The 12858-nt window shown below is 32.2% G+C and overlaps 2 protein-coding genes across 2 annotated transcripts in view; both read left to right on the forward strand.

Annotated features, from left to right (window-relative positions):
• Window positions 1–12858, forward strand: part of LOC125809198 (gamma-glutamylcyclotransferase 2-3) — a 1073903-nt gene that overhangs the window by 792757 nt on the left and 268288 nt on the right. The gene's annotated exons all lie outside the window — the stretch shown is intronic.
• Window positions 1–12858, forward strand: part of LOC125809206 (uncharacterized) — a 226957-nt gene that overhangs the window by 176204 nt on the left and 37895 nt on the right. The gene's annotated exons all lie outside the window — the stretch shown is intronic.

The following is a 12858-nucleotide window of genomic DNA, read 5'->3' on the forward strand; positions in this document are numbered from 1 at the left end:
GTTGATGAAGGCAAAAACAGAATCTGTACAATATAATTTTGATAGAGATCAGTTTTTTTTTCTTGAGATGTCATGGGGGATTTTTGTCTTATAGGATCTCGTAAAATGAAAATTCAATAATTATTCAAGTGTTTATTGAGAACATCTTCGAACTACCTTGTGTAAGTTTAAAATTATGACGAATTCTTTTCTTTTTTCTTTTTACAACAGGGGTAGCTCACATTTACTCTCTATTTGTTTTTAGTTTCAAAAATATATTTCCCGTCTATTTTTTGGACAACAAATGCCCTCCAAATTAATGGATGTCCACGTAAGCCATTTATTGCTAACATAACAATTCACTGTGGCAAAAAAGGGGGGAAAATTGCCCTCGAACTATCAAAAGTAACTCAATTTTACCCCTTGTTTGCTTTTGGTGTCAAGACTACCCTCATCTTTTAGTTTTTGGTGTATTTAATGGAATCATATTTTTTTTGGTGGTTTAATAGAATTATGTTTTTGATGCCAATGTTAGAATTAAAATTAAAGGTTCAACTATTTATTTATTTTGAGTTTAAATGAGTTTTAATTATCTCAAATTTCATGAAACGAACTTCTAACATGCAAATAAAATAGATTGTTTGCAAGTTGCTAAACAACGAGTCCCTAAGATAAGTCACACACCATAGAAGATGACATTTACAATTTTTATTAAGTCAAAAATATTTAACATAAATTAAAATAGGATCACCTTAACGGCTAGACATGTATCCTTGGTAGGTTGAAAAAAATTATTTGGCGATGCATAATATGATTAATTTAGTTAGGCGACCTCCCAAATGAGAGGTCTCAGGTTCGAAACTCTTTGAATGCTTTCTCGGTTGAACTTGTTGCACAAGACTTGCTTAGTGTGGTTACATCTCCATTGTGATTTGTGGGCTATTACACTGAACTAAGCACTATAGAGAATAACATTGTAGTACCTTTTATCATGCTAAAGCATAAGAACAAATGACTGCATTTGTCATTGGCGACAAAATTTTGGGTATCATATATTCCTCACCTCAATTGAGGAAGTGCAACTCTGCTACGTACTATCACACATTTACAAATCAGCTTTTGGAAAGATCATTTGAGACACAATACAACAAACTCTTGAATCATCCAGAATATAAAAAAGAAGCAAAATCAGTAGATACCATACTTTATTTGGAAACCATATTTATATGTACATATTACCGATGAAACCAACATAAATTTCACTAATTTAGTAGTTAATTACCTTTTTTTGTGTGAATTTGTTATATTGAGAATCCTGTGATCATAATTTACACCCTGGATACATGTATCTAACACAACTAGATACATGTTAGCCAGATACATATAATCAAGTGTATCTAAATAAGGAATGTAACTAAAGTCATAAACTAAAAAGAAAATCATGTTTGTAACAACTTTGGAGTATCTAATGTATGACAATTCCTTAAAAGATAATCAAAACAATCGAAATCATTTCAATTCTTTTTTTTGAGATTCAACAAATTTTACACTTTTTCTTCCTCAAATTCTTCTCCAATAATTTTAAGGTTTTTTTTTTATTCAACAATGATCAATATCACTATTTTGTTGAGATATTCTGAAACCAATTATTATAACCACCAATACCCTTAGAAATTTATGGATCTATTCTCAATCTTGTTTTACAACAACAAAAAGCTCTAACGAAACAACTTCAATTTTTGCATGGAAAACCACAGATTGTATGAGAGGATAAAGAAGTTGATCAGATGATAATCAATGAAGACTTGCAATATGTTAAGCCCTGGATACATGTATCTAAGTTCTAACACATCTTAGATACATGTTAGCCAGATATATATATAATGAAGTGTATCTACATAAAAACACATTCAACATGGGAATAATATATATACTATATATTTGGATAAATGATTATGCCATTCAAAATATCTTTCTCTGTGTGGAGAGCATGAAAATTCAAGATTTGTAAAATTTCTCTCCAAGACTTAACATGACAAACATTTTATTATAAGAACTCTAACCAAGAAGGTTAAAAGTGAATTAATGCATATAGAGGTAATCAAGAAGAGAGTTCCTATACTTATTGTTCATGAGATTTAATTAGTGTATGCAACCACAAATAAAGGAGATTGGAGAAAAATCGATAGAAACTGAAGTACTAACAATATTCGAAGCATGCATATAGAATACAGTGATGAGAAACAACTTAATTAAACAAGAACCATTCAAACTGACTCATTTATTTCGAATAATAAGGAATTGGATATATTAGATTCAACAAAGGGAAAGGGGTCAAAAATACCATCAACTTTATTTTATTGGTTGACTAAGCCCTTGCCGTTAAAATGAAGTTAGTTTTATCCATACCATTGTTAATTTAACCATATCTACCCCTCATTTGATGTAAAGTCCCAAATTGACTCAAATTAACCAAATTCAATTGAAATTATCCAATTTCATCTTTTTGACCCAAATTCGAATCTAACCCACAAAACAAAACTCATGACAAATTAAATCCCAAAATCAATTTCTTCTTCATCTTCTTCCTCCCTAAATAAAAAAGAATATTTTCATCTCTTTACTCCATAAAAACTTCATATATTTGCAACATATATTCTTGTGAGCCAATATTAATGGTGGATGAGATTGATGAGCAATTGAAGAAGGCTATAAATGCAAATGTGGAAAAGGGTATTTCTGCAAAATCTGAACTTGGTTCTTCTTCTACTGATCAAGTGGATGCACAAACCTCGGATTCATTGAATGGGGTTGAAGAAAGTGATGAAGAAATGTGGATGGGGCAGTGGATACTAACTTCAGGTGATACAGATGTTAAATTTTTGCAGAAACTGGTCGTTCCTGTTGTTGACAATTACGGTTTTTTGTTAGGTCAATTTAGCGAATTGGATGATCTTAGTATTTCTGTTTAAGATAACTATAGTTTCATAAATACTATGTTCTAAACTTGCAGCAATTATAGGTGATTAGTGTTGGGTTCGAAAGTGATTAGGGTTTGATATAGAAACTTACATTTGCAAATCATATGGTTAACAAATCAGATGACAAATAAAAACACAAACATACTAAAGATATATTATTAATATGGTTTGGTCAAGCGACATACATATTGAAAACTAATACTAAAAAAAATCATAAATATGTTTAGGAGAAATCTCCTCATAAACAAGACTCTTAAATAACTACATTGTGGATGCTATTGTGTTATTGATATGAGAAGAAGGGTCTTCAATTTATACATCTCCTAACTTTTCCTCTAAGGAAAGAATAAACCAAATATGGAAGAAAAATATATTTTCCTTTCATGAAAAGTAAAAACATTTATTGTAATGTTTTGTCTTTCTTTTAAGAAAAAATAAAATTCAAATAAAATAAGAAAATCATAGCAAAATCCTAACAAATCTCTCCTTTTGACTGAATTTTCTTGACAAAACTTGATTCGCCTTCTTCACTGCTTGATAATCTTATTCTTCACAAAGTCTTCATCACTGCTGCTTGCCATGGTTAAAAATAAAGTTTAAAATATATGGATTAAAAATATTTTATTTTTTATTTTTAAAATTGCAGCTACAAAAATGTTGAAAATATGATTTAAAAACTTCTTCTCCACATGTAGCTTGACAAAATCTTCATTATCATCAAATTTATTGCAAAATTGATTTAAAATCGTGTTGAACCTGTCTTCAACTTCGTTCCATCGGATCATTCAACCATGTGCTCTGATACCACTTGTTCGATTATGAAGGTGATTAGAGCGTCATGTGAAAGCTTACAATTGCAAATCATATGATTGACAAATCAGACGACAAAAAAAACATACTAAAGATATATTATTAATATGATTTAGTCAAGCGACCTACAAATTGAAAACTACTACTAAAAAATTATAAATATGTTTAGGAGAAATCTCTCCATAAACAAGGCTCTTAAATAACTACATTGTGAATGTTCTTGTGTTATTAGTATGAGAAGAGGGGTTTGTGAGGATTTAATGGATTGTGAAAATATAAACAATCTAAACATTCATAAATCCTATCAATTATTCATGATCGTAGAACTACATGATTTTCACATAAATCTATTACTATAATAATTCAGTCAAGAATACATACCCGAATCAACCATAGTGTTTTTCGAGAATCTTGGCTTGAATTGAGCGGAAGTCTTTTTCTTTTGGTTCTTCAGAAGTTGTTTCTCTCTCTTGCCTTATACTTTATGAATAACTTTGATGGATAAGACTATATCTTTTCGGCAGAGAGAAGATCCTTTAAATAAGAGTGTTTTTAACATCATTCCCACCTTTCCATCATGGTGAGTAGTGGAGATGATGGGTAGTTTTAAAACTACCAAGTAATCCCCACTTAATGGGTTGTTGGAAAAGGTAATGGATAGTTGGAAGACTTAATGGGTAGTTGAAAGTTACTAAGTGATTTCCCCACTTCTCCACACATATAAGTAACTTCTCCACTTCCCCACTTCTCCAAACATATTTAGGATTTAACTTATATTAATTATTAAACCAAAATATAATTAGTAGGCCATAAAAATTTACATTCTCCCACTTGGCGCACGACCTTTAACTTAATGGTTTAATATGCATGTTAATCGTCATGTGCACAATGTTAAATCCAACATCATTCGTCGTTAATAAGTAAATCAACTAATATGAGTCATGGCGGTTGTACACCACTTTATTTGGCATAGTCCCTTCCATGCACTACAATATTAGTCTATTGCCTAACACAACCTTTCAAATACATAATGGGTCCACAATAATGCTTAGAATATCTTTATCTAAAACAAAACTTGTCATCGTCATTCTCAACATAACGTATACAAGAGAAAACAGATAATAACAGAAACATATATATAGTTGAGCTCAAAGTGTCAATTGCATAAACATAATAAAATATTTACATAAAGTCATTCATTGCTATCAATAAGACCCATTCTTTCAACATGTTCAACAAATGTTTTGGGCGGTAATCCTTTCGTCAAAGGATCAACAATCATAAGCTTGGTGCTAATATGTTCAATTGTCACTTTATGGTTTTGGACTTCTTCCTTAACTAAAAAGTATTTCAATTCCATATGCTTGGCACCCTTCGAATACTTATCATTTTTAGAGAAGAAGACCGCTGCAGTATTATCACAATAAATTTTCCTTGAAAATATTGTCGACTGGTCCAAGTCCTGAAATAAAATTTCGTAGCCAATTAGCCTGAGTTGTGGCCTCAAAGCATGCCATAAACTCAGCTTCCATAGTGGATGCAGCTATAACAGACTGCTTCGCACTCTTCCATGATATTGCTCCTCCAGCTAACATGAACAAATATTCAAATGTGGATTTCTTGTATTCACACAACCAGCATAATATGAATCTGAATATCCAATCACATCAAGATGATCAGATCTTCTATAAGTGAGCATATGATCTTTAGTTCTTGCAAGCATCGCAACACTTTCTTCGCAACTTTCCAGTGATCCATTCCTGGATTACTTTGATAACGACCCAACATTCCAACAACGAAACTGATGTCTGGTCTCGTACATGTTTGGGCATAGATTAGACTCCTAACTATTGATGCATAAGGAATATAATTCATTTGCTCACGTTCCAATTCCTTCTTTGGACATTGATTGAGATAAAATTTATCTCCTTTTTGAATTGGAACGGGACTTAATGAGCATTTTTCCATTCTAAATCTCTCTAACACTTTATTAATATAGGCTTTCTGAGACAAACCTAATAATCCTTGTGATCTATTTCGAAATATTTCTATCCCAATCACATAAGAGGCCTCTCTCATATCTTTTATTTCAAAATTGTTAGAGAGATATCTCTTGGTATCGTGCAACAAGCCAAGATCATTAGTAGCAATCAAGATGTCATCAACGTACAAGACTAACATAATAAACTTACTCCCATTAACCTTCAGATATATACACCGATCAACAATGTTTTCCTTAAATCCAAAGGTTACAATAGTTTCATTAAACTTAAGATACCATTGTCGAGAAGCTTGTGTAAGTCCGTATATTGACTTCTTAAGTTACACACCATGTGTTCCTTTCCTTTACTAGAAAACCCCTCAAGTTGATTCATATAAACTTCTTCCTCCAAATTTCCATTTAGAAAGGTTGTTTTCACATCCATTTGATGTAGCTCTAAGTCATAATGAGCTACTAAAGTCATTATAATTCTGTTCTAGAAATGGGTGAAAATGTTTTTTTTATAGTCGATGCCATCTTTTTGAGTGAAACCTTTTGCAACAAATCTGGCCTTGTGACGTTCGATCTTGCCAGTTGAGTCACGTTTGGTCTTAAAGATCCATTTACGCCCAACTCTTTTGCAACCTTCTGGTAATTCAACAAGGTCACATACTTCATTCTGTTCCATAGATTTCAACTCATCTTTCATAGAATTTATCCATCTATCAGAATTATTACTTTCAATAGCTTGTGGAAATAAAACTGGATCATTATTAATTCCCAAGTCAATCTCTGACTCGTGTAAATATACCAAATAGTCATCAGAAATAGCAGATCTCTTTTGTCTTTGAGATTTTCTTAATGCTACTTCTTGTGGTACATCTAATGCAGGTTCATTAATTATCGCTTCATTGAGATTAACATGAGTATTGATTTGTTGTTCTTGTTGATAGTTAGGTTGTGCAACAGCTTTAGGAACAACATCTTTAAAAGAAGTAAAAGGTAGAGGAACTCTCACCCTAACTTCTTTAATTTTCACTTTACGTGGTTCTTCACTCCCACTAACTTCACCATTCTCAATGAACCTAGCATTTCCAATTTCAACTATTCTCGTACACCTGTTAAATAAACTCATCTCATACCAAAATTTATTTGAGAGATTTGTTCTCATAATCAGTGGTCTAGCTATAATTGGAGGCAAACAATTTTTGCTAAACCAACCAGTATTATCAACATAATTTTATAGTTTGAAACTATGCTCTTAATTTAACAATTTGAGCAAACAACCTTACAAAAACCAATTTGTAAGTTGATAACAAATGCACATATGACCATACCATAGATGCATCTATTAAATCATAATAGTAAGCGGTCCACATGGCATGTGAATGGGGCCCATATTCACCTTTTTATATGTTTCAAATAATTTTAGGGGATACCATCCCAACCTTAGTTGGTGCAATGATCATTTTATTATGAGAACAAGCAACACAAGAGAATTCTTGAAGAATCTTTTATTTCTTCAAACATATAATCACATGAATTCTCAATTTCTTTTGCATCACATTTGAATCGGAATGACCCACCGATTATGTCAACTGATATTTATTCTAGTAAACTTCTAGTTTACTTTTGCATGTGATTCCATCATCATGCCCATATTTGTATACAACAAACAACGGAAAAAAAGAGAGTAATTTTATACGTAAATATTTATAACTCACTTTGGTTGTAGTAATTTGAAGATATTAAATCTTCCCATAATTTATAGTCTCAATTTTATTTTTCTTTTGAATCACTCCGAAACTTAAAAAGTTTCTTTTGAGACTTACTACAACCCCAATATTATTAACAATTTCATTCCTCCGGATAGTAACAAATTAGTCCTTTCGAAACTCTCAATTAATTTACTACCACAAATTTCACAACACCATTCTTATGGTGATCATCTCCAGGAGAAAATTATTATTGTCATGGTTAAAATTATCACACGCAAGACTTATTTCTTGACAACCAATGACAAATTTGTGTTGCCACACAATAATATCTATTTTGGTCATGGCCACAACCTTTATAGAAAAGATTTATTTCTTTCTTTTGTCCTCCAATAGTTCATAATAAAACATACCACAATATTTGTGTAGTACTCAAAGTATATGACCAAATTGATCATTTATGTCAAAATATTTTTTTCAATATATCAAACCTCCAATAGAGCTGAGATGTGACATTTATCCAACCATACATGAACATGTCCTTATTCATACTAACACAAGTCACATTCTCTTCGAGAAATGACCATAACCATTTGTACATGCTCCATAAGTTTTTATTAGAAATTCATTGTCATACTTTGACATTATCAAGTTTATTTGACCCACCTCAACATCACTTTAAAAGTACAAAATGCACTACCACTTCTATTTCTTTATTTTGATGGAGGATTTACAAAACTTTTAAATTTGGTTGCACAAACAATAATGTGCCCAATAACCTTTCATACCACTTTGATGGCAAAAAATTACCTTCACATTTGAAGGACCATCTTAAGAACCCATAATGTTCTTTCTTTTAATTACCACAATCATAATCATTCATTTAACCACTTGTCATTTTCAGACACATTATGTCTTGCTACCACATTCACATAAGAGAATGGAGCAAATTAATTGGACAAATTTCATGACTTTTAGTCAAATATGTATTATATTGTGTTTGTCATCACCATATCATCACTATGGTGCATTAGGGATTAAACCCAATGTTTTACCCATATAAAGAAGTCTTCGCTCATAGATCGATGGGACTTGAACCCAACTTCATATTATCATGGTGCACTGAGACTTTAACTCGAGGTCTTTCCCACTTGGTGCGGTGAAACCTGAATTCACCATCTTATCCTCAACCAATGTCTTAATAAAGCAAATGCATTACCAAAAAATAAATATTGAATATCATAAATATAATCTGAATTTTGACTTAAAATTGAATAAAAATGAACAAAATTAATTAATTAGAACAACATGTTGGAACCAAATAAAAGTACCAAGTAAAAATAAATTAAAACATTTTAATAGTCCCTCACAATATTGTTATGAAGATTATCATAATTTACTAACCATTTTAAAATAACCACAAAACAAGCTTTGCTAGTACAAATAATATATTAATAACTCAACAAGTAAATGTTTAGATAAAGAAAAATAAAGAGGTGCAAAAGTAACCAATAATGATAATCCAATCAATATGTATATGCCACATAACTTAATAACTTATCGTTTAATAAAACAAGATCATAAAGAACAATTTCTTTACAAATTATTAACTTACAAAACTAATTTTACTTTTTAAATATATAAGTGATCAAATTAAAAGTTTGCTCAAAGTAAAAGCAACTTGATGGACTCATACGATTTTGAGATGGTAAGAAAACTAATGATGCATGATCAAAAGTAAAATATAAAATGGATTATATAGTAATTTACCTTGTTTCCGAGAGAAAAATAAACACAAATATTTTTACCTTCTTTATATTACTTTGCTTCTGTCACGCCCCGAGCCTACACCCTGGACGTGGCCAACATTCGAAGACCATTGCTGGCCCCAAGCGAACCCTTGGTATGACTTTCTTAACTCAGCGGAAACCTTACTCAACAGAATAACTCAATGCAACACCATGTTATAAAACAACCTAACTGAGGCATAACATGCCAAAAGGCAACTCGTGTCTCAAAATAGAATATTTACATATATACATAGATGAGAGACTCAATACTAACTAACTGACTGTCTATGAAGCCTCTATAACACTGAGATGGATGTTGGGACAAACCTCACAACATCCTAATAAAACAAAACTAAGAGAACAAAATAACCGAGTCCTCCGGAATGCAAAGAGGCTCACCACTGACTCTGGAGTGCTCAGCTGGATCAACGGCATGCTGGATGCTGATCCTGGGTACCTGTGTCTGCATCATCATAAGATGCAGGCCAACTGACATCAGTACATTGAATGTACGAGTATGCGAGCTGGAAAACTAAGCAACATAGGCTATAAGGAAATCTGGAAGAAACTGAATAGCTTACCTGGCTCAACTCAACTCAACCTGACTGACTCCTTTCAATATAAGGCAATTTAAAACAAGTGCAATATAAAGAAAAGCTGTTTAAAACATGCTATAAACCCTGTGTGTATACAAAGATACAATACGCCTAAGATGTATATAGAAATACAAATGAACTGATGTATATAAAAATACAATAATTTCTATGGGAGTTTCTCTAACCGACAACCATCACATAAGAGATATAATGATGATACAACGATCAACCTCACACTGCCAGATCATCCTATACCCGACCAAAGGTATAGGACCTGAACTGCCTAATAAATCTACTAGTCTAATTTGAAAAGGATTCATCTAAAAAGTATGAACCTCTTCTACCCATGATGGCTACATGGTTCTATGAGGGCTGTGGGTTCTTTGAACGCTCCCCCAATTCGGTGCTCAATACTACTCCCAAAAATGTACTAGCTCTTATATTTTTAAAATATATTTCTTCATGCTGATTTGAGATAATTACTCAAAACTTAGCTCAACTATCTTGAAAATCTCAGTTTCCTCTCTTGCTTCATTTAGAAAACGATTACTCTTTTTCTGGAAAACTATCCCGAAGGCTCTTTGGAAATCTCAGTTTCCAATCTTGTTTAAATGTGAAAACATTTCTTTAAAACTTCTTTGGGAATACTTAGTTCCCTAATAACTTTTGAGAAATGAACTCAACTTTATACTTTTGGTTTAACTTGAAACTCTATACTCTTTACTTAACTTGAAACTCGAGCCTTAAAATGAAGTTAAAACATTCAATAAAGACTCTTGAACAACTTTAAAGACTTGCTTGGACTTACTTCTTAACTTCTAAGATTGACTCTAACTTCACTTGACTTTGATCCAAACTTTCCTTGAATTGGATTATGAATTCAAGGGTAATGATCTCATGTTTATGGATGAGTTCTTGACGTTTAGACGTACCTTGGAATGTGGAAAACAACTATAAAACATAGGTACATTACCAAGGAACATGTATGAAAAAGTAGGGAATGAAAGGAAAAACTTGGCGTCCTTGGCGCTCTGAGAGGCGCGGAGCGCCAGCCCTCAAGCTTCAGAGGGGCCTGCTAGGCTCTCTGCTAGGTGCGCCGCCCCAAAGGCTGGACTTCAGAGTCCCATTTGAGGGGCACTGGCTGGCGCAACGCCCAGCCCTTTTTCCCCGAAAATTCGACTTTTCTCCTTCATTTTCCAACTCTAAACCACCTTAACTTCAAAGGTTCCAGCCCCAAACACTTAGAATCATAAAACCCCTCAACATACCATAGATTTAACCCGGAAACACAATCGGAAACATGTCCCAAATCAACAAGAACTTCACCACAATCACAAGACTTCAACAACCACAACAACAAGGCTTCAACAAACACAACCCAACCAAATCTTTTCTCTGAAATAAAACGAGTTTGGTGTGTGGGGGAAAGAACCAACCCAACACTATGATCTCACATACATTAATAGGGATCACCCCCGACGAAAATCACGACGATCTTTACGGACTTGCTTCTTCTTCTCCTTTCTCCTCTTCTCTCCTTTTCTCTCAAGAACCCTAACTCTCACTTTAAAAAGGAAAAACTGATTTAATATCAGTCTAAAACCTTAATATAACCAAAAGAAATGGTTAGGGAAAAGACCAAAATACCCTTACAAATTTCGGGTGAACTTCCTATACCAACAATCCAACTTCCAAAGGGCATATCTCACTCAAACAAACTCGGAATCGAGCAAACTTGGAGGCGTTGGAAAGATCATTCCACGAGCTTCGCAAACATAACTGGAACTACACCTAACTCATCCTGAGCTGGGAGTTATGACTGTTCAAAGTTGGCCAAAAACTCACTTTTTTTTCCATACTTAACCAAATTTTCCAGATTTTTAAATTCTTTCCAAAAAATGACTATTTCCAAATTATTATTTTTTAAGCTTCTTCCTAGTTATCAACTTGCAAGATGTCACAACTTCAATCCTTCAATAGTAGCACAATCGTGCTGATAACGTATTGTAAAACTAAAGCAAAATAAGACAAGAAATATATAAGATATAAGCAAAAGAAATAGGGAGACAAGAGAGTTTTTTTTATTATTCCAAGTCTTCAAGTCACTACAATATGAACCCCATTATGCCTCTATTTATAGTGTAACATAGAGGCATACAAAAGATTAGTCATAAACATGACATTAACATGAATATAATGGAGGAGGTTATGGAAGTGAAATGTTACAAGAATAATGGTTATAAAGTTAGAGGTTACGGATGTTATGATTATCTTCATAATGGAGGAAAGTAATGGAGATAATGGGTGAGAGTAAATTCTTGATGTAGTGGACATCCACAATATAATATTTTATAACAAATAACTTATATATTTTGAGGTAGCAAAACAAATTACCATTGGGAAAAACAACTGATGTGCAGAGAAGGTACCAATTACCAAAACAGATCAAAAGTGATTATTTAGAAAAGTCATTGAACTTTATTTTTGTATAATTAATAAAATTACTTAACTTAAAGCTTTTATGCTAAAAAATCACTCAACCACTTTTATCATTAAAATAAATTTAATTTGACATAATAAAATAACATATATATTTTTATGATTATAACAAATAAATAAATAAAATTATAATCTATTTATTACCCAACCCCTACAGAATAGGTTCATCGAAAGATTAATACCCTATTATAAAAGCTATTTCGATCCACGTGTCTGCAATTCTTAGTAGAAAACTCTACACAAACAAGGTGATAATAACAATATGATCTACTCAACTAGTTAAACCATAAACATGCAGAACATTATTTTAGGAACATTATTTTAAACTACACCTGCAATTTCAATTTGACATCCTTTTAACATACTTATTTGCTAGAAATTATGTTAATATTGTAGAGATAAATTTAGTAGAAAGTGCTAATTAGTCTAAGTAACTCTACATACTGGAAAAAACTTAACTGCATCGGGTGTATACATCAAACTAATACAATTTCCATTATTATGTGA

This window comes from Solanum verrucosum, unplaced genomic scaffold (genome assembly GCF_900185275.1).
Source record: "Solanum verrucosum unplaced genomic scaffold, falcon-dt-bn FXZP01000062.1, whole genome shotgun sequence".
NCBI classification, from domain to species: Eukaryota; Viridiplantae; Streptophyta; class Magnoliopsida; order Solanales; family Solanaceae; genus Solanum; species Solanum verrucosum.